Source organism: Oryzias latipes, chromosome 6 (assembly GCF_053564925.1).
Source record: "Oryzias latipes strain Hd-rR chromosome 6, Olatipes_Hd-rR_3.1".
NCBI classification, from domain to species: Eukaryota; Metazoa; Chordata; class Actinopteri; order Beloniformes; family Adrianichthyidae; genus Oryzias; species Oryzias latipes.
This window is the reverse complement of record NC_136242.1, coordinates 9,639,238-9,657,963: the sequence shown is the minus strand read 5'-3', so window position 1 is coordinate 9,657,963 and position 18,726 is coordinate 9,639,238. Positions and strand designations below refer to the sequence as shown.

The following is an 18,726-nucleotide window of genomic DNA, read 5'->3' as shown; positions in this document are numbered from 1 at the left end:
GACCCTTGGCTGTGAAACATGCAGAGAAAATCCTATTCACAAATGTAAATGTTGTTTGACTTGGAATTCTTTCTTGGAGCACAATTTGTAAATGCAGAAGAGATGACACTAACCTGTATTAAAATAGACGTTTGTGACTTTACTTTCACTTTGAGGTTTGAGCTTTATCTGCATGGTCGCAGCTTCTCCAACACATGATCTAAAATCCATATTTGTTTGAATTCAGAAGACATTATATAGCGAAGCTGCTTCTTTAGATTATTTAGCAGCTGAAGTCCAATTCAGGAACAAACCGAAGGCAAAGTAACAGACAAAGTATCAAGACTCCCAAACACACACTGGATCTGATCGATGTTTGCACTGAAGCTAAATTATTTGTGCTTTGGACTGGTGCAGAATCTGATCTTCACAGTTTCTAGCAGCTTTGAATTATTCACTAAAAGATTTTTTTTCTTTATTTTCTTGTAGATCAACAAACTTTATCTCAGTCCATAAATTCTAGTGAAAAACCTTTGAAATTGTGTGGCATATCTAGGAGTGAAAAACAGGAGTCAGAAGTACTTGTAGAGAATTTAAGTCCAAACAAGGAGCAGTTATTTTAAGTACCTTAAAAAAAAACTGTCAATAAAAGCTGGACAGATGATTGTATAACCCTACAATGTAACTTCTTATTTATTGTCACAAATTTATTTAAGACTACTAAGTAATGCAGTCAAAATTTTCTATTTATTTTACTCCGTACTATCTTCCACTTTAGATGGAAGTGAAAAAAAACGCATCCAGTGCTGGCATCACGACCAGACAGAAGATCCAGAGCTGAGAGAAGCACCCCGGGCTTGTCTCTATGCCTCCTGTCTTACACCTGCCTCACACATTTTTCCAGCTGATGCCTTTTCAAGGTTATGCTTGTGCCATTTTGCTCCTGGACAGAAAGACTACCTTTATGCAGTTTTAAAATTGACAAGACTTAAAGCTTTGCTTCTTGGAGCACAGAGGCTTGCAAAGCTAACAGAAACCTTTGCTGCTGCATGCATCTCATGAAAGATGAACCTCTGCCCTTTCCTGTTCACTTCATCAATTTCTTCCAACTATTTACAACATCTCAGGCCTGAATGTACTCTGAACTTTTTTTAACTATGAAAATCCTGAAGCATTTAATGTATTCACTTTTATGGTTTTTGGAGAGCTGACTTTAATCTTTTTATAAATATTCTTGTTATTAAAAAATTAATGACATTTCAAAATGAGTTTAGAAGTGTCATACTGTGCTCTGACTCTTGTCAAAGTTCTAGGGTCTTTTTGGTAATCTGGAGTTGAGTTGCAGGTCGTCTTTGCCAATCTAGTCAACATCTTTGCCTGAATATCTACTGGATTTTCTGTGCACCCAAAGATTTACTGCTGTTGGGTGGGAAGGTTGAGGCAAATACACTAGACCAACACCTGGTCTTCATGAGGGCTCTTTTGTGGACATGTACCTAAAGTCCCACTCTGGTCATCTTTTGTTCTATTGTAAAAATGCCCTTTTTAGCTTAAATTTAAAAAAAAAACGTGTTGTTTTCTATAGGACATAGTTTCTACAAAATGGCAGTAGATGTTGCGATTTGCAAAAAGCCAACAGGTGGACAGAAACGACAGTGGACATGGTGTTGGAAGCCTGAATCACTTTAAGGTTGGTGACAATCACTCGAACTGACGATATTGTACCAATGACACATATTTTCCCCGCATTTTACCTCTTGACCTGCACTCGCACAACCCAGCCGCAGTGGAAGTGCAGCCAGGATTTGTTGGGAATAAAAAAAAAAAAAAAAAGACTTTTTTAAAGTTTTACTTTATGACTTATATTTGTATTTGTAATTTTACTGCCCTCTTTATCAAGACAAAGACAGAGAATCTGAGGGCCCTGCAGAAGTTATTATTTTCTTAAACAAAATACTTCAATCATAGCTTTTTTAGGCAAACTACTATAATAACTTTATAATATCCACCTTAAATAGCTTTACGGATGACTTGCACTGAATCCTATTTGCTGTGACTTTAAAAAGTGCATTATGACGGCTAATTTTGATTTAAAATCATCTCATTGTTCACTCATCTTAACACCGTCTACAACCACAGATCTGCATTCCCCTGCCCTTCTTGGTTATGCTAATGCAGAAATATTTTCATTACTGCTGCAGTAAGACATCCAGCGGGTATTCCGCTCTGTCGCCTGTTGAAAAGTGCTCATAATTAGTCAGTCGGGCAGGAGGCTAAAACATTACTGCTGATTCAAATGCGGACAAGCGTCAAACAAAGAGCGATCTGATTTGTGTGCAGCTACCAGGAAAAGCTTCGGCAACTGGTCTGTGTAATTGCAATGCATTTACTTTTGAAGTGTGTTGTTTAAGTCCAACGGCACAAGCAGTAATCTGAGAGGATGCTTTGTCATTGTTTTTGTCAACTTACTTGCAAATGTAGTCCTTTGGTTTAGCAGCCGTTCCACAAATGTAATGGCTTGTCAGTTTGAGGAAATGAGGCATCAAGTGGAAGCATCCAGAAGTGAATGTATTCATTTCCATTTTTGTGCAATGACTGTATTACTTTGAAATACTTTTCTAATGAATGTTGAATCGTACTCCTTTCCTTTTGTTTTGGTGCCGTTCTTGCAATTAATAATTAACAATGAATACTACCATTTTTAAGACTGAGACTGTCAAACATTTTCCGAAGATGATGTCAGAGGAACGAAGCATGTTATTAGGATTCGTCCACTAGGAAAGCATCAATTTCCCCCACCTGATTTTAGAACAGTCCAACCCAATCACTGTTCAGACATTTCTCTCTAATTCATAAATGTCAGTCTGGTTGCTGTGTTGGACTAAAAATCAGCCCATCGCTAAAGTCGATATGATCTGTCCTCTGAGAAGCCAAAAATGCCCGAGCTAAATATCAATGCATGCAGCATTTTCTGGGTTTTTAGTCAGGTGCAAAGAGGTTGAATCAGAGAATGACACTGCAGTTCCTGCTGCTGTTACATGAATATGCTAAAGGGACGGAGTGTCTTTCTCATATGAAAACCAAAGTCAGGCCCCTCGTTTACTGCATCATTTGAGCTACTTTCAAACTGTTCCCAGTGGTCTTTTAATTATAATTCCACCGTTTTTGGCAAAATAAAAAACCTGTCTTTTTCTAGAACATGGCATCTGCAGAGCAGCGTAGTTTGTTTGAAATTTGCCTCTGAGTTGTGGGCAGGACTGTTGGTGCCAAGTAAGTCCGCTTCCACTTCCCGTCATCCATCTGTTTACATGCTCTCCTGCTAGCTTACAGCCCCTCACAACCCCCAACCGGTGCAACAGAAATTGTGAATTGTGAAATATTGGCGCTTTCCAGCCATACAGTTTTGATCCAGATTCCAGCTCCGACAAGGAAAATAAAGACGATCTAGTGGTCTCCAATGGATGAATCAGAACGGAGCGCAGTAGGGAGCTTGTGGCTTGCTGTTGTAGCTTCTACATCACACCAACCATATTTTTCAAACATCAGTTTTCCATCTACTCCTGATTCACGACAATTTGAACAAAGAAATTCTCAGAAATGCAATTTGAAGCTTAATTTTCTTTATAGATTTCCTCCATCATCACAAAAATGCCACAAAAACATGTTAAAAACCCTATTTTCATTAGAGTTGGTCTTTAAGCAGAATTTTTGATTATTAATAAAGCTTAAAGACCAAATTTAAGTATGAAAAGAAATCATTTTAAAGTCAAAACTAAGTAAATCGAAGGAGCAAAATGTTTCATGGATGGCATTTTACCCCTTGTGCTATCTTAGATGACCCCACCATTACATTGACATGTTATTCCTACCATGACAAAGGTGGATAAAGGTGGAAAGATTTCATGTAATCCATGGACACCAGTGAGGTTCACAAATCATTGAAGAAACAAAGTTCAGAGCACTGTCTAGTGGGTCTAGATGACCCAACTCCCAATGTTAAAGTGCCTAGGATAGCACAAGGGTTACAGGCCCATGTTCTGTTTAGGATTTATATCCAACATTATGCTACAAGGTTTGCCAGAACACCAAAAACCCAGAAGAAGGGAAATTAAACAAGTGGATGTGATGTGATTGGGTTTCCCAAAGGTGGATAAGCAATACCCAAGAAATGCAACTGCAGCTTCTCCATTAAACCGTTCATTAGAGCAATATTTCACACTTGGTGTGTTGGCCAGGCAGTTGTTAAGCAGTATTTTAGTCAGACTTCTGTTGTTCATGTAAATTATATTTCTACCAATCTCCCCGAGTTTCATATAGGCTGAGCTGTAATACGATACCGCTTTGCTCTGTTTATTGGCATCAGGAGTTAATAGTGTTGTAAGCAGAATTAATGGCACATAGTGTTGAGGAAACATCCGAATTATTTTCAGTTTACCCTCAGAACTGGATTAAATTTGACTGGAAAATCCCTCAACTGGGTGTGTTATGTATCAAATGTAACTTTAGGTTGTTTTAACCGGGCATATAATCAAATATCAGTATCTAGATGGACTGGGCCAATCAAATTCTCCTTAACGAGTTGCTCAGCGTTGTGACTGGATACCTTGTTTCAGCTGGTTGTCATTTCTGCTCAGGGTATGCACTACACTAACCTCCTTACTGGGCATTACTGGGCTTTGCCAGTTAGCTTTCTATGCCAGTAATATGAGTGAAACTCATGGCCGTCGCAGTTATTACTGGCACCTGACAGATGCAGGTCTGCCAGCATGCTGAGTCGCTGCTCCAGCTCTGTCAGTCCCGCTCTCTTCCCACTGAGCAACTGGAAGTCCTTTTACTTTACTGGGTCACTCTGAAACCAGAGATGAGGAAGCTGCCCGGCAACATAAAAGCTCTATGATGTAATAAGCAAAATGATGCTTTTGTGTATTAGATGCTGGGCTCTTGAGTTCACACACTGGCTTCTGATGGCTTACCGTCTTTCTTGGGTAATAAATGAACTGTGGTTTTGACAAAGATGACTGTAAGATGCAGAGCTTGTGGTGAGCTAAATGAGACAAAGATTTACTCAAACCTGCTTTTACCTCTAATTGTTGTTCCTTTTTTTGTGGTGAGTAGAAAATTGTTAAAAACTCAAGCACTGTATTCTTTTAGATGCTGCTAGTCAGTAAAACAAGCTTTTTAGTTTCGGAAGATGTGGATGAAGTGAATAAATACAAGCAATACAAGAAAAGAATGGAAGACTTGAGCAATAATTGTCTGTGTCTGAGATGCAAATGTGATCCAGAATATAATCACTGCCATGGCAAAAGAATACGAGTTGGGAAGTATTTGCATTTTTCTGCACCGTTTCTTCTTTCTGACATCCACTGCCGAATGTTTCTTAGTGAAAAATGTTCGCTAGAAAATTGAACGTGTAATTTCAACCATGTGCTTTGTATTATGTCACTTAAGTTGCCCAATTAAAAAGATCAATAGTACGCTTTGTGGGTAATTTCCACAGTGTAATACAAAGAAACAAATGCTCTAACACCCTTTTTTCTTAATAGAAATCACAAAAAGTATAAAAATACTTCACAATGTGATCAATATTGAGCTTTGTAGAGTCACCACCGATGAACTCAAGGGACGGGGGACTAAAACCTGTGCGAACAGAATAGAAGTCCAAGAATAAATTCCCCTAGTTTATTTTTAAGAATTTTTAAAAATTTAAAAATGGATCATGTTTGCTCAAAAATGCTCAGTAAACTAGTAATTTTCTTAATTACTTAATAATCTTAGCTGTAGTAAGGCAATAGGGTCATGATTAGTCGGTACAGAAAGTTTGTTGACAGTAGCTTCAGTATCTTTAGAACAATTGAGCACCTTTATTATGAATCATATCTCTTAAAATGTGAAAAACGATATAAAATATATTAAAGATGGAATTGCTCACAAAATATTGATTGTAGCATGAATATGCTGACAAGTCTTCATTACCAGCTCATATAAACGTAGACATTTGTTCATTTTTGAGAGTGATTTTTACAGAATGATGTTTTAACAGAGGTTGCACTTTGTTGACGGTCCCTTGGCAGCCGTCTCGCTGCTGTCTGCATTAGAACTGGAAGAGAGCCATTCTCATTCAAGTGCTGAAAAAAGGATTTTTTTTCTGTAGAAATGCATTTGTAGTTCACTCTCTGTGTTAATACATAAAGATTGAGAGACTTGCTGTCACATTTGAACGTTTATCAGAAGAGTTCTTGAAGCAGGAAGTCCGAATTTATGAAGCTCTTTCTAACTTTACCAAGTTCTCCGAATCCTGCACTCTGATTGGCTGACTCCGCCTCCTCTAACCCTCCCTTCCCCCATAGGTCCATTTTCGGACACAGATCAGTTCTGACACAAGTTTCTCGCAAGGAATGTGTCAGAAGTCCGAGGGCAGTTGTAGCGCACTTTTGATTTGCGCCAGCAGATTCACGCACACGCAGAAGCACATTTGAGCAGTTGTAATCACAGATTTGAAGGTGTACGTCTAAATCAACACATGCAAATGGGAATTTGTCAGTTGTAATTTAAGTTTAATTTAATAAGATTTTTACACACAGATGCAGATTTTTGGTGCACAAGTTTTCACATTCTGTTTTACAAATTCTCACATCAAATCTACAAGCTCGTCCATTTAGACACATTATTACCTTCATACTTAATTGGGGCCGGTTTAGCTCGTGCTGGTTTGCGGCGCCTTCCGTCCGCGAAACCAGGGTTCAAATCCAGGCTGCTCCCCATTACCCTTCCGTGCTGCTGTGCCGGTCCCAAGCCCAGTTGGATTGAGAGGGTTGCATCAGGAAGGACATCCAGCGTAAAAACATTGCCAAGTTTACCATGCGACTCATCCTCGTGGGAGGGTTGTTTCGCTGTGGCGACCCCTGATGGGAGAAGCCAAAAGTGAAAGAAGATTACCTTCATACTTAACCAGGCAATTGTGGAGGCATCCCTCTGTCCTCTGGAGTTTTTTACACCGTAAAACAGGCCCAACTGTGTTAAATACACTGGATAATTGCACTGGATAAATCATCACAGTACTGCCTGTTTTGTCCAATGGGCAGTGGTTTTGTTAAAGCAAGTGCATGACTGTGGCATTAGCTCCAGTCCCACTATGAAAAAAGTGCAGTGAATACTGAAAGGAGCTTCTTTGCTTACTCAGTTGGATTTTAATGAGTCATTACTAAAAATTTTATGGTATTTTGTTAGAGAAACAGCTCTGTAGATGCTATGTCCGAATGGATGAGATCTCTTTGGTGCAAAAACCAGGCAACATTTCTTCCAGATTCCCGGAACGTCTTTGTGGGCCAGGCTTCAGTCCATACATCTCTGGAAAAGTCCACATATATCGGATGTGCAAAAATTATCAGAACTGTTGGCCGAACGCTATTTGGACCTGCAGCCTTGGAGAGAAACACTAGCACCTTCTGATGGGGCTGTAAATGACGGATTAGCACCACAACTTAGGTCGGAGGTGAGATAGTTTAGGTGGAGCAGAGAAGGAAATGATCAAGGAGAGATGGAAGGTCTGTTTGGTTTGAGGATCCTAAACTTGCTTATGAATTGAACCAGTCGAAAAACACGATCAGGATATTATCCTTGTGTACACTTTCATCTGATTTATCCTCTTTTTGCTTGTTTTTCCTCATCCCTGACCACTTCTCTCTAACATTGTTCTGACGAAGATTTTCTTTTTCAAAGTTTACCCATTAACATTCTCAAAGCTTTACGTTTTAAATGAGAAATTCTGTGCTCTTCTCAATAATTTGATCCTCTTGAATTCTTCATAATTTTCATAATACTGTTGTGCAAAATAACGGACAGTATTTTTCAGACTACAAAACAAAAATAGTGTCAGACAAACATCCCAATTTGTAGTCATTCTATGGGTGGAGCTGTGAGCTTTGTTAGTTTCTTCCTTGTGTTCACATTTCCCTAGAGGTTTTGAGTGACGGACAGAGTGGAGTGCACTTGACTTGCACTTTATTCTCCTATCTGTTGTCATTGCTTCGTGAGATTCTTGGTAAACTGACAGAGGACACCTGTTGGCTAAAACTGGTTGCCCTAAAAAAACTCATTAACTTAAGATCTGTTTAGCATAAAAAAGAAAGGTTGTACTACTATGATGGCATAACCATACAAAAACTCTAAGGAAACCTGTTGTTTCTTAAACAATCATGGACATGTCAAACGATTTGTTGATTTGTTAACTTTAGATTGAAGGTTTTTCACAAGAAAATGAAAAACTAAAGCTTGAAACTGGATGGATTTGTCAAATAAAATACAAAGGGACTTTTTTTAAGACAGGGAATGATGTTTGGCCATGCAGTAACTGTCTTTGGAAACTTTTTTATCTTGGCAACGATAATGGGACACTTGTCTTGAGAATAATGTTTTAGAATAACTTTTTGGGAGGGATCTTTTTCCTGACTGTCAACTTAACAGATGGTGCTAAAGGATGGCAAAGGGAAATGATGAACAGATGTTGATTTTTTCGTACAAATGTCTCTACAGATATGACTTTATGAGTGTCAGACCCCTCTTTTTGTAGTTAGGACAAAGGAGTGTTCCTGAGTGGGTGGGTGAGCGGGTGTCAGGAACAGAGAGGATGGTATAAAACTACGTTCAGACCACCCTTGGGGCATTATAATAAAAATTCCAGGTCTTGCGTTCACGTGTTGCTACGCAGGTTTTTTTTACGTTTAAAATAAACCAGGTTGAACTTTGACCAATCAGGGACTCAGATTTGGTACTGAACTCCGGCTGACATCCCTTTTAATTCACAGAGGAGCCAACCATTTGAAAATTGATCGTGGAGGAGAAATTAATCATTTCGGTTTGTGCCTGCCTGAAATTCTATGACACAAAGTCTTAAAAATATCGGAATCCAGCTGTGAAAGATAAATACTGGAGCAAGATTTGCGAGATTTGCACCACTTTGACATTTTACACCAAGCCTCTCCTAACTGTAGATGACAGACATGGCTAGTATCAGGTATCGACAGTCCAGCGTGAAACCCATATGCTAAACGTCAGCCATGTGATGTGTTCAAGGACGCGTCATGTGCCTAGTGTGAACGTAGCACAAGAGAAATGAACTGCAAGAAAATGCTGTTTGCTGTGCAGAGAGGGTCAGTGGTGATGAATGGTTGGAAACACCTCAAAGAGTAAGCTTTGTGAAGGTGCTTCACCACCTCAACAGGCTAAGGAAGGAATTAACTGGGAGCATGAGCTTGCTGAAAGTCCAGCTGGACGGCTTAGTGAGTGTGTTTGTATGGAGATGACTGCGTGTTTGAGTAGTCGGATTGTGTTTCATCTCTTTTCCCCTTAGCCAGTAATAAGACCATGCCGCCAATCCCCCCCCCTATATAGACAGGAACACAGTGCAGCACTTGCAGTGCTGACTTGTATTCAGGGGCTTGAAGTGGATCAAAAGTGGTGAAATTAAGGTGTTCAACTTGGACACAGGTAAAAAAAAACTGGAGAAGTGTCTGCCAGCTTTGTTAGACTTGTGGAGTTTTAGCCCTTCTTTTAAGTGCTTTCTGTCGCGTGTCTGCAGATGATGTGAAAGGTCGACCTACTTGGTATGTTTGGCACAGCCTGCTGGTGTTGAAGTGCAAACTGTCCACATTTCACATGTGGTAATTGCTGTGCATAAAAGTACATTATACTACATGAAACTTTCAGATGTTTCAAAATTCTTTTTACTTTTATGTTTTTTATGATTTAGTTTATGTTGGTTTTGCTTGATTTTCTTGTTAAATGTAAATTTTTTTAGTTTATTTGTGTGTATTTGTGCATGCCATTAGGAAGTTTGCAAGCCAATTAATTGTTTGGTATTTACTTTGCCCTAAGTGTGTGTTTTTTTTTTCTAAGTAACTGTTCCCAAAAGCCATTGATGGAGGTTAAAAGCATTATCTGGGTCTGTTTGTGCTGTGATTGGTTAAACCCTGTGAGCTGTGGTGCCAGCGGCCCTCGCTGCAGCCTACCAAATTGACAGTGTTAATACTTTCTCCTATTTTTGTACTGCAGCCAAATCAGGACCTCTCTTGCAGCTGTGGCACCGGGCAACTGAATTATATGTTTATTTAAACTCCTGACAGCACTCAGATGTGTCACTTAGCTCGTGGCAGCGTTCAGCACGTATGCCTTTTTTATTTTTCCATTTCTGTGACTGAATTCCCGTGCATTAGTGTATTTTTAAATCCCGCAGATCTGGAATGACATCTGCAGGGCTCTATTCTTCAGTTGGTCTGCAGCTGAGGTGAATTTGGCTTTTGCTGCACTTTTATTTTAGTTTTCAAGCCCTTTGCTCAAACATTTTGAAGACCAACTTCCTGTTAAGTTTTGAGAAAAGATTAGAAAACTTTTACACTATGTTTTGTGACACTTCAATCACACCATCTAGAAAGAAGCACAGCTGTTTACCTTCGTGCATGTTTTAAATGGGAGCAGCAGTTCTTTTCTTCGCACCTCGTGCTGCTCACACTCTTGTGCACCGGTAGACATGCACATGCGTGCATGTGCAGTGTGAATGGAATGACCTTGCTGTGTTTCCCCGTACTGCACCGGCAGCACTCCTCCCCGCCCCTCTCTTTCTGCACTTCAAACACATTTCATCTGGAAAATCCCTTTAAATAGAAATGACCTTTGACTGAGTGAACACCCACTCGCCACATCATTTTTGAAATACAGGCTGGATCCCGTCACTTAAAACAAAGACGGTGTTACATCCAAACGACACAAAAGCAGCTCTATTATTAATCTCAATTAAAAGCCAACTGATTTGCTTTCAAAACTTGGTCCGATTCAGGTGAAAGTGTCCATTAGGAGGTGTGAAGATGCTGCGATTAAAAGCTGTTTGCAATCGTAAATGTCATGTTCTAAAAACCCCTTTTTATGCAAGTTGGTTCAATGTGCCAGTTTGGTAACTGCTTTGATCCAAATACAGGCAACAGTTGTTTTTTTATGTTTATGTCTTGATCTGTATGTCCACATTTAACCATTTAACCAACTGAAAAGAATCCATCACAGCTTGATGCCCATCTGTCAAGGTTTTAGCATAGATTTCTTTACAAGGGACATTGATTATTAAGGCTTGCTAAAATGGATATAGAGGGATAGAGGGATGGATGGATGGATAGATGGATAGATACGGTTGATGGATAGATGGATAGATACGGTTGATGGATAGATATGGTAGATGGATAGATAGATGGATGGATAGATGGATAGATGGATAGAGATGGATTGATAGATAGATGGATAGAGATGGATTGATAGATAGATGGATAGAGATGGATTGATAGATAGATAGATGGAGATTGATATATGGATCGATAGATGGATTGATAGATAAACAGATGGTAGCATGGATACATAAATGGTTAAGATGGATAGATGTATGAAAAAAAGAGTAAGGCAAAGGTCTACTACTGTAAACAGATTTTCTGATGGAGTCTCTGGGACTTGGGTTTGGGAATCTGTAAAGCGGAACGGATGTCAGCACAGTAATCAAATAAAATCACAATCAAAATGACTTTGTCTTTCCAGCAGGAACTTCCTTTTCTGGTGGAGCTCAGAGTAGAGACGATCAGTCAATAGCCTTAAACAATAAAATAAAAATGGCGTTTGCTGTAAACCATCAGTCTCTTTACCTGTGGATGTGCCTTCAGATTGAGAAATTTTATACCAGCTACCTGTTAACAAATGATATTTTTGCAGTAGCGTAGGTTATTCAAATTATAAACGGACTAATCAGATGCCTCAATAAAAGTAGGTGGTGTCACGTCAAAATTTTGGAGCGTTTGATTGACAGTTTTCCCCGAGCCCGCTATTAGCGATAGGGGTGTGATCTTCTAACATGCTTACTCCTGATTGGAAAGAGTGGTTGCTATAGAAACATAAACTCAGACCAGTCACTGCTTACTGATGACGTCTGGTCCCAACATGGCGATGGCACTATTGCAGAAAAATGGAGACTTAAATTAATTTCTTTGGGACTGGAAGCAAGGCATTGTCTTTGGTAGCAATAGTCCTGACCAGTTCTCCTATGCAGTCGATAGATGAGTGAGGTAAATGTAAAAAATAGAGAGATAACCAAATATCATTCTTGCTTTGTGGGATTTTGTCTGTTGTTTTGATAAAATATTGAAATTACAAGTTTGAAAATGTTTATTGGTTGCCATGCACCCTTTTTTCATAACTACAAAACTCTGAAACTATTTGGTATTTGTATTAGCTCGGTTGGTAAGGTGAGAGGCTACCATGCAGGAATCCAGGGTTCGATTCCTGGAGGGGAATGAGCAATGGTACTGTGGGCACTTACCATATCAGTGGCGAGCAATTAACATCACTCAGTGAGGGTCCTTAGCCAAGACCCTTAAAGCTACTGCCTCCCGAGCGCGGTTGGCTGCAGCTCACCGCTCCCCCAGGGGATGGGTCGAATGCGGAGAAGAATTTCCCCATTGTGGGATCAATAAAGTATCAATTATTATTATTATCAATGATTTTTGTGACTACCTTTTGCTATACAATAAAAAGACCATCTAGCTCTAACCTGCTGTCTTATGACAGTTTGACTTACTGGTGAGTGGACTTCAGCTGTCTAAAATACTGTCAAATAGTCAGAAAATGTGTGCTTGGATCCCCAACTATCTTGTGGTAATTGACAGTGCTTGGGAAGGTGTATTTCATATGGTCATGAAGTACACCGTAAACGTGTCATGCGTATGTAGAAGAAACCGAGTGAGGATCTGTACCACATGATGGCAGGCGCAGCTTTCATCCTGTCAGAGGAAAGGAGGACAGGAGCATGTATGTTTCAGCTTTGGGTTCATTGGTGGATTGGCTGTCAAGGAGTTGTTCACATAATCCTATAGCTTCACTGGCCTTCCTTTATTAATGTCAGTGTCACAAAAGTCAAACATAGATGCAGTGAGTCCTCCAGATGACACCTCCTGAGATGGTCTGGGAGGAGAAAGGCTTAGTCTTTCATTTCCTGAAGTCAAAAAGGGATTTTTTATTCTCCTCCAACTATTGTCAGAGTTTTTTTCTACTTACAGACTATCTAAAATTCAATCTAAACAGCATTTTATGGGTATTTATTAAAAATGATAAGGTGTGAATGCATTGGTTAGTAGTTATTTGCTTTCAGGTATATTGTTTTATACATTCGATTCAGACTTCTGCTTTGAAAGAGAAAGACATCAGCACAGCCATGACTCACCGTCTGACGCTCGTGTCTGGATTCGGTCTAAAGATGATTTCAAACCAACAGCTTTTACATTGCAAAGAGCGTCTGACTTGCAGCTATATAATACACAGCATAGATAATGTAGTGGGCTTTGGAACTGGCTCTGGCACCCAAAACTATTTACAAGCTTTCTGAAAACAGCTGGTTGCCCTAGTAGTTAGTTGACAGATGTGATCTGTCAACATTTTCATTGATGCCTTCAGCTTCGAAGCTTTGAGTCAGGGGCGCTCACACATTTGGCATGTGAGCTACTTTTGAGCTGACAATGTCTTGAAGATATTGTGTGAATATATGGTATTTTGAGACTAAAATACTGTGTAATAGGCATAGTTATGAACTATTAGTACATCACTTGTGTATTTACTGATAATTTAAAAACTACGCAGTAATATTACACAAAGATACTTTTGTATTAACAGATGAGGCGTTTTATTTCAAAAACAGAAAGCAGCAACTATCGTATGTCATGCTCCCCTGTAAACTGTGCAGTGGGGGGAGCATAGCCTTTCTAAAGCCTGTTGGCTCTGTGAGGAGTGCATGCCACGGATGGGGGGGGGGGGGACTACGGAGCAGGCAACAGGAAGAGACACACGGGGCTCAATAAACACTCCAGTTGTGCTGAGTGTTCAAGTAGCGACTTTCTGTAGGGACATATCTAAAATTTCAAATGTAACTGGATTTATCTGTTTATAATTATGTTGGAAAGGCTTAAAGCAGGGGTGTCAAACTCATTTTGGTTCGGGGGCCACATTTAACCCGTCTGATCTCAAGTGGGCCGGACCGGTAACGTAAAAGCAACATAACAGCTTTGTTTTAGTTTTTTACTCGGTTGGAAAAAATGCCTCATCAACATAGGAGCCTCATCACTTGGGGCCAATGGATCTCAAATAAAATTAATTTCAGTTAAAAAAAAGTTGGTCTATTCAAATTAATACAGACTGAATATTTTACATCTGACACTGAAGCAATCCAGAAACTTTTCTTTATGGTAAGTCTCTTAGTGGTGCTGAATGTCATATTCTTTGAGCACTGCGATGTTGATGACATACAAAGCATTTGGGTTTTGTATTCAGCTTCGTGAAAGAAAGAAAAAACTTTGTCCATTTTTCCTGGAAGGCTCTTCACTCCACTTCACGTTTGACAACATTTTGGTCTTCAGGGTGTCGCTAATGATCATCCTGATCAATGATCATCCTGATCATTAGCGACAGCGGTAAGGCTCATAGGGAACCAAGGTGCATCCTACCCAGACGTAGAGCTGTTGTGTTTCGCTTTTGGCACGTGCAGAGATGTGCCGTTTCAACTGTTTTTCCTTTCCTTTGCTTCCCCTAGTGGCGGAATTGCGCATTTCGGTTATTTCTTTAAATAATCATAACTCGCCACAGGAATGGACTAGAAACTTGCTTTCTTTTTTAATCATCCTTATGATTTTTACTCTTCATGTGTGGGTCGGATTAAAACCACCTGGCGGGCCGGTTAAGGCCCGCGGGCCTTATGTTTGACACCCCTGGCTTAAAGAGAGCTTTCCAATGATGGAAAGATCATCCAGATAGCTCAAAGAATGAGAAAGTTATGCCACTTTAAGTGTGCAAATTTTGTCCGATTTTTCTCTTCTCATGTTAATAAGAGAAGAGATCTAAATCTTGACATAAGATTAAATCTTATGTCACTTATGTCACACGCACCCCCAACACACTTGTGTGTGCTCCTTCCTCTTACACATGCAGCACGCGCAGACACACACATACACACAGTCATTCTTCAACACCTATATAGTTAGTTCATTAGTTAGATAGGTAGTAGTTAATTATTACTGTTATTTGTTAATAAAAATACTGCAATGTAATTGTGTTCATTTGCAACGCGGCCGCCAGGGGATTTTGTATTTGGGGGGGGGGCTTGCGGTTTATCATCAACGCAGTGATCAAAAATCCCACACAGTCACAGCTTTAGTTTTTCACACACTAGTTCTCCGTTTATGGACTTGTGCTTGATAAACTGATACTGAAAAAGTAGAACATGTCATGCTGCCCTCCTCCCTTTAGGAATTAATTACAGTTTTAGGACTTAGCGAGGCCTAAATCATTTTTTAACAAACTAGTGATTTGTTTAAACTCACAATTAAAGAGGATAGCACTTTTTTACATACCTGTATTCTCCTGATTCATTTAATTTAATGCCACTCCCCAAATGGGGCGGTTGGCAAATGTCCCAGATTGTGGTGAGGGAGACATGACACTAGGCAGGCTATTGAAATCAATGCACACTGCTTTTCTGCTTTTCTATCTTTTCTCTTTATAAAGAGAAGAATTGCACTTGTAATAGCCGTAGTTGTTTGATAACAGAGACAAAAATAGTTTGAAACAGCAGGACTATGTGCATGAAGTCACTAACTACATTGAATCCTCTTAAGCTGTGTCTGCAGCACATAACAATAGGACAGTATGGTACAGCACAAAAAGAAAAGATGTGGTTTCCCCGAGTCAGAGACATTAAATGTGATACTCACCAACAATATTTCTCAATATTTATGGACAGTTTTGTTAACATACATAGTTTGTTTTTTGTGTCCTCTTAACATTAAAGTTTTTTTTTATCTTTTTATATGTTGTTGCAGTTTGGATGGGCTTTGTGAGTAGTTTAAGACTCCTAGCATCCCATTTGTATGAATCCAGCATCTATGGCTCAAGCTACATTCACAACAGCCTTGGCAATGTCCATTCAAGCCATTGACATAAATTGACAGTGGCTACATTCTAGATAGGAAGTAGCCACTGGTCCCAAAAGGCCGAAATCCCATAGACCTCTATAGGTAAATAAAAATAGCTATTACTCGGTCCTTGTCAGAATCACCATTCTTGCTCTATGACCTTTTATCAACATGTTCTTGCTAATCCTATTTTTTTCATTATCTTTTTGTTTTAGTGCAAGTTATTCAAGTTATAAACTGATCAGATGCCTCAATAATAGGAGGTAGCCTCGCTTCGAACATTCAAAGTGTTTGATTGACAGATTCTCCCTAGCGCTCTTTCAGTGGACGGAGTATGGCTTCTAACGTGCTCACTGTTGACTGGAGAGAGTGATTGCCATAGAAATGTAGACGGAACAACCACCGCTTACTGAGGACATCTGGTTCCAACATGGTGATGGACATATCGTGGAAAAATGGTGACTGAATTGACTTCATTTGATTGGAACTGGAAGCAAGGCTTTTTTTATGGGTGATGTCACACGTGATTGGTCCAGTTATATTATACAGTCAATGGTTCAAGCAGCCACTTCCAATGAAAAGTCTATGTAAACGTGTGTAAATGCACTTTTTAAAACTTTCGTATTCACGCGTAGATATGCAAGTTTGTACATTTGTTTTTGGGTTCTGCGTACAAAGCACACAGCCATTGAATGGGCATTAAAAGTTAAAAAAGGTAGAAGTTTGACCAATCAGGGGTTTGGATTGGTTAGTTATGCATGGGTAGCCCTAGGGCTGCAGTCTTTTCAGTTCATTCATCAAGTGTAGCGAAACCTGTGAATTGTAATAGATGCTAGTTTTGACACTGATATTTTTATTTCATAAAGCCTTGCTTTAGCTTCACTAAGGTGTTAAACCATAAAGCCTGTAAACAGCAGAGATATTCAGGGGCAGATGATCTTTTGAAGTGATCCAGTTGGTTCTACACAAAGCATGCAGCACTGTTTTCCGCTGTCCTCCTCACACTCCAGGCAGTTTCCCTTGTTTTCCTGTGAAATGGGAGCGTTACATCTGTAATGACTAGCACTATTTTGGACCTCATTGCTGGATTGGGAATCACTGATAAACTCTCCAGGTGCTTACACTTACAGTCTGTGAGGAATATAACATGGACTTTTCTGTGTCCCTGGAGAGGTGATCTACATATGAGCTCACAAACAAATAAGTCTTTGTATGAATGTCCAAGATTTACAGCTGACATAAAGGACCTGAGGTGACTTTGGCTTCAGCATTGATAAATTCCTCTGTGAGCTTTTTATGAGCTGGCAATCAGAGTAGATGGGTTTAACATGCTAATTGTAATTGATGGTCATGAATTCTGAATGCATCTCTGAGATCTTACACTATTGTGCAAATGAAAGACTGTTTTACATTTGTCCTCACGTTAAAATCACTGTTTAGGCTTTCTGTGTGATGATTTATTGGACAGGCCGCCTTCCTCTCTCGGTTGATGCAGCATCATGTAACCTGTTAATTTTGTGGTAAAAATGAAGGTTATGCTTATTATTTTTAGATAATTTCCCGTAACTGCTGTCAGTAGTTCTGCTTTATTGGTGCTGGGAATTTTTTTTATTAATAGTTTCCGTTAGGCAGATGGTTCATTTGGCTTTGTCTGGACACATTCATACAAACAGGACATTATCAAACTGATCAATACAACAGTGCAGACACCGCGGCTGCAGTTTGGTAGTGGCTGTTGGATTCAGAGGGGCTTAGCTATGAGTCATTACTCACAGACCAGCAGCCATGATCTGCCTATAGTTCTCTGTCAAAACTGAAACTTCCTGTTTCTGATTCATTCTGAATCCTTGATTGTATCAATAAATAAAAACTGGGATGTTTTTGCTTTGGCCTTACTATAGACACCACCTCCAGTTTGACACTGAATCCTTTTTAAACTCAAACTTGCAAGTTTAAATGTGAGTTTAACTGCCTTATAATAAATCACTTTGTTGTTGTTTTTTTTTAATCATTTAGTTGCATTCTTGACAGCTAACCTGTGACACAAAAGACCTCATTTTAATACAATGAAACATAAAATGTCAAATAAATCATTAAAAAGAAAAAAAAAGTAAATCATAGTTCCAGTTCATGTATATTTTGATACTTAACACATAAGAATCCACAGTGACTCAGTGTAACAGAAAAATATCCTAAAAGTGTTCTGTGGTCCACATCGTCTGTAGTATATATTTCACATCATTTTGTTTTTAAGGAAAAATGGCTCTGGGTGCCTATGGGTTAATGTTTAAATCTGCATTATCTGGCCCATTTAACTGGCCCACTCAGATACAAATTGTGTCTTTGGGGTTTTTAACATGTTCTTGGGGGATTTTATTGATGATGGAGAATATATATTAAGAAAATTAGGCCAAAAATAGCATTTCCAAGTACCGGTATTTCTTTATTTAAATTGTTGTGAATCAGGATAAGTCGAAAAAATAATGTTGGAAAAAAGAGCTTATATTTGTGACGTAGAAAATACGCTGCGGGGAACACAAGCTTCCTGTTTGTGGCTCTCTGCAACAAGGACGGGGAAGGGGGTGTGGTTGCTCTGTGTCAACGGTCCTGCCAAAAACTCAGAGGCAAATTTCTACTGAATTGTAAAAACTATTTCCTACAAAATAACAAATGTTAACATTTTTGGCTACAAATGGCGTAATCATAACAAAAAACCAATGGGATTGCTTTGAAAAAAGATCAAAAGATGATCATAGTGGGA

General features: G+C 39.3%; 1 protein-coding gene across 16 annotated transcripts in view; it reads left to right on the top strand.

Annotated features, from left to right (window-relative positions):
- Positions 1–18,726, top strand: part of LOC101175561 (pleckstrin homology domain-containing family A member 7) — a 138,450-nt gene that overhangs the window by 50,514 nt on the left and 69,210 nt on the right. Inside the window, exon 1 of one of the 16 annotated variants that reach the window (XM_078948405.1) lies at positions 9,383–9,468. The exons of the other annotated variants lie outside the window; for them this stretch is intronic. The gene's annotated coding sequence lies outside the window, so the exon portion shown is untranslated. Of the gene's footprint in view, positions 1–9,382; positions 9,469–18,726 lie in introns of those variants that run through there. 16 annotated transcript variants of the gene reach the window in all.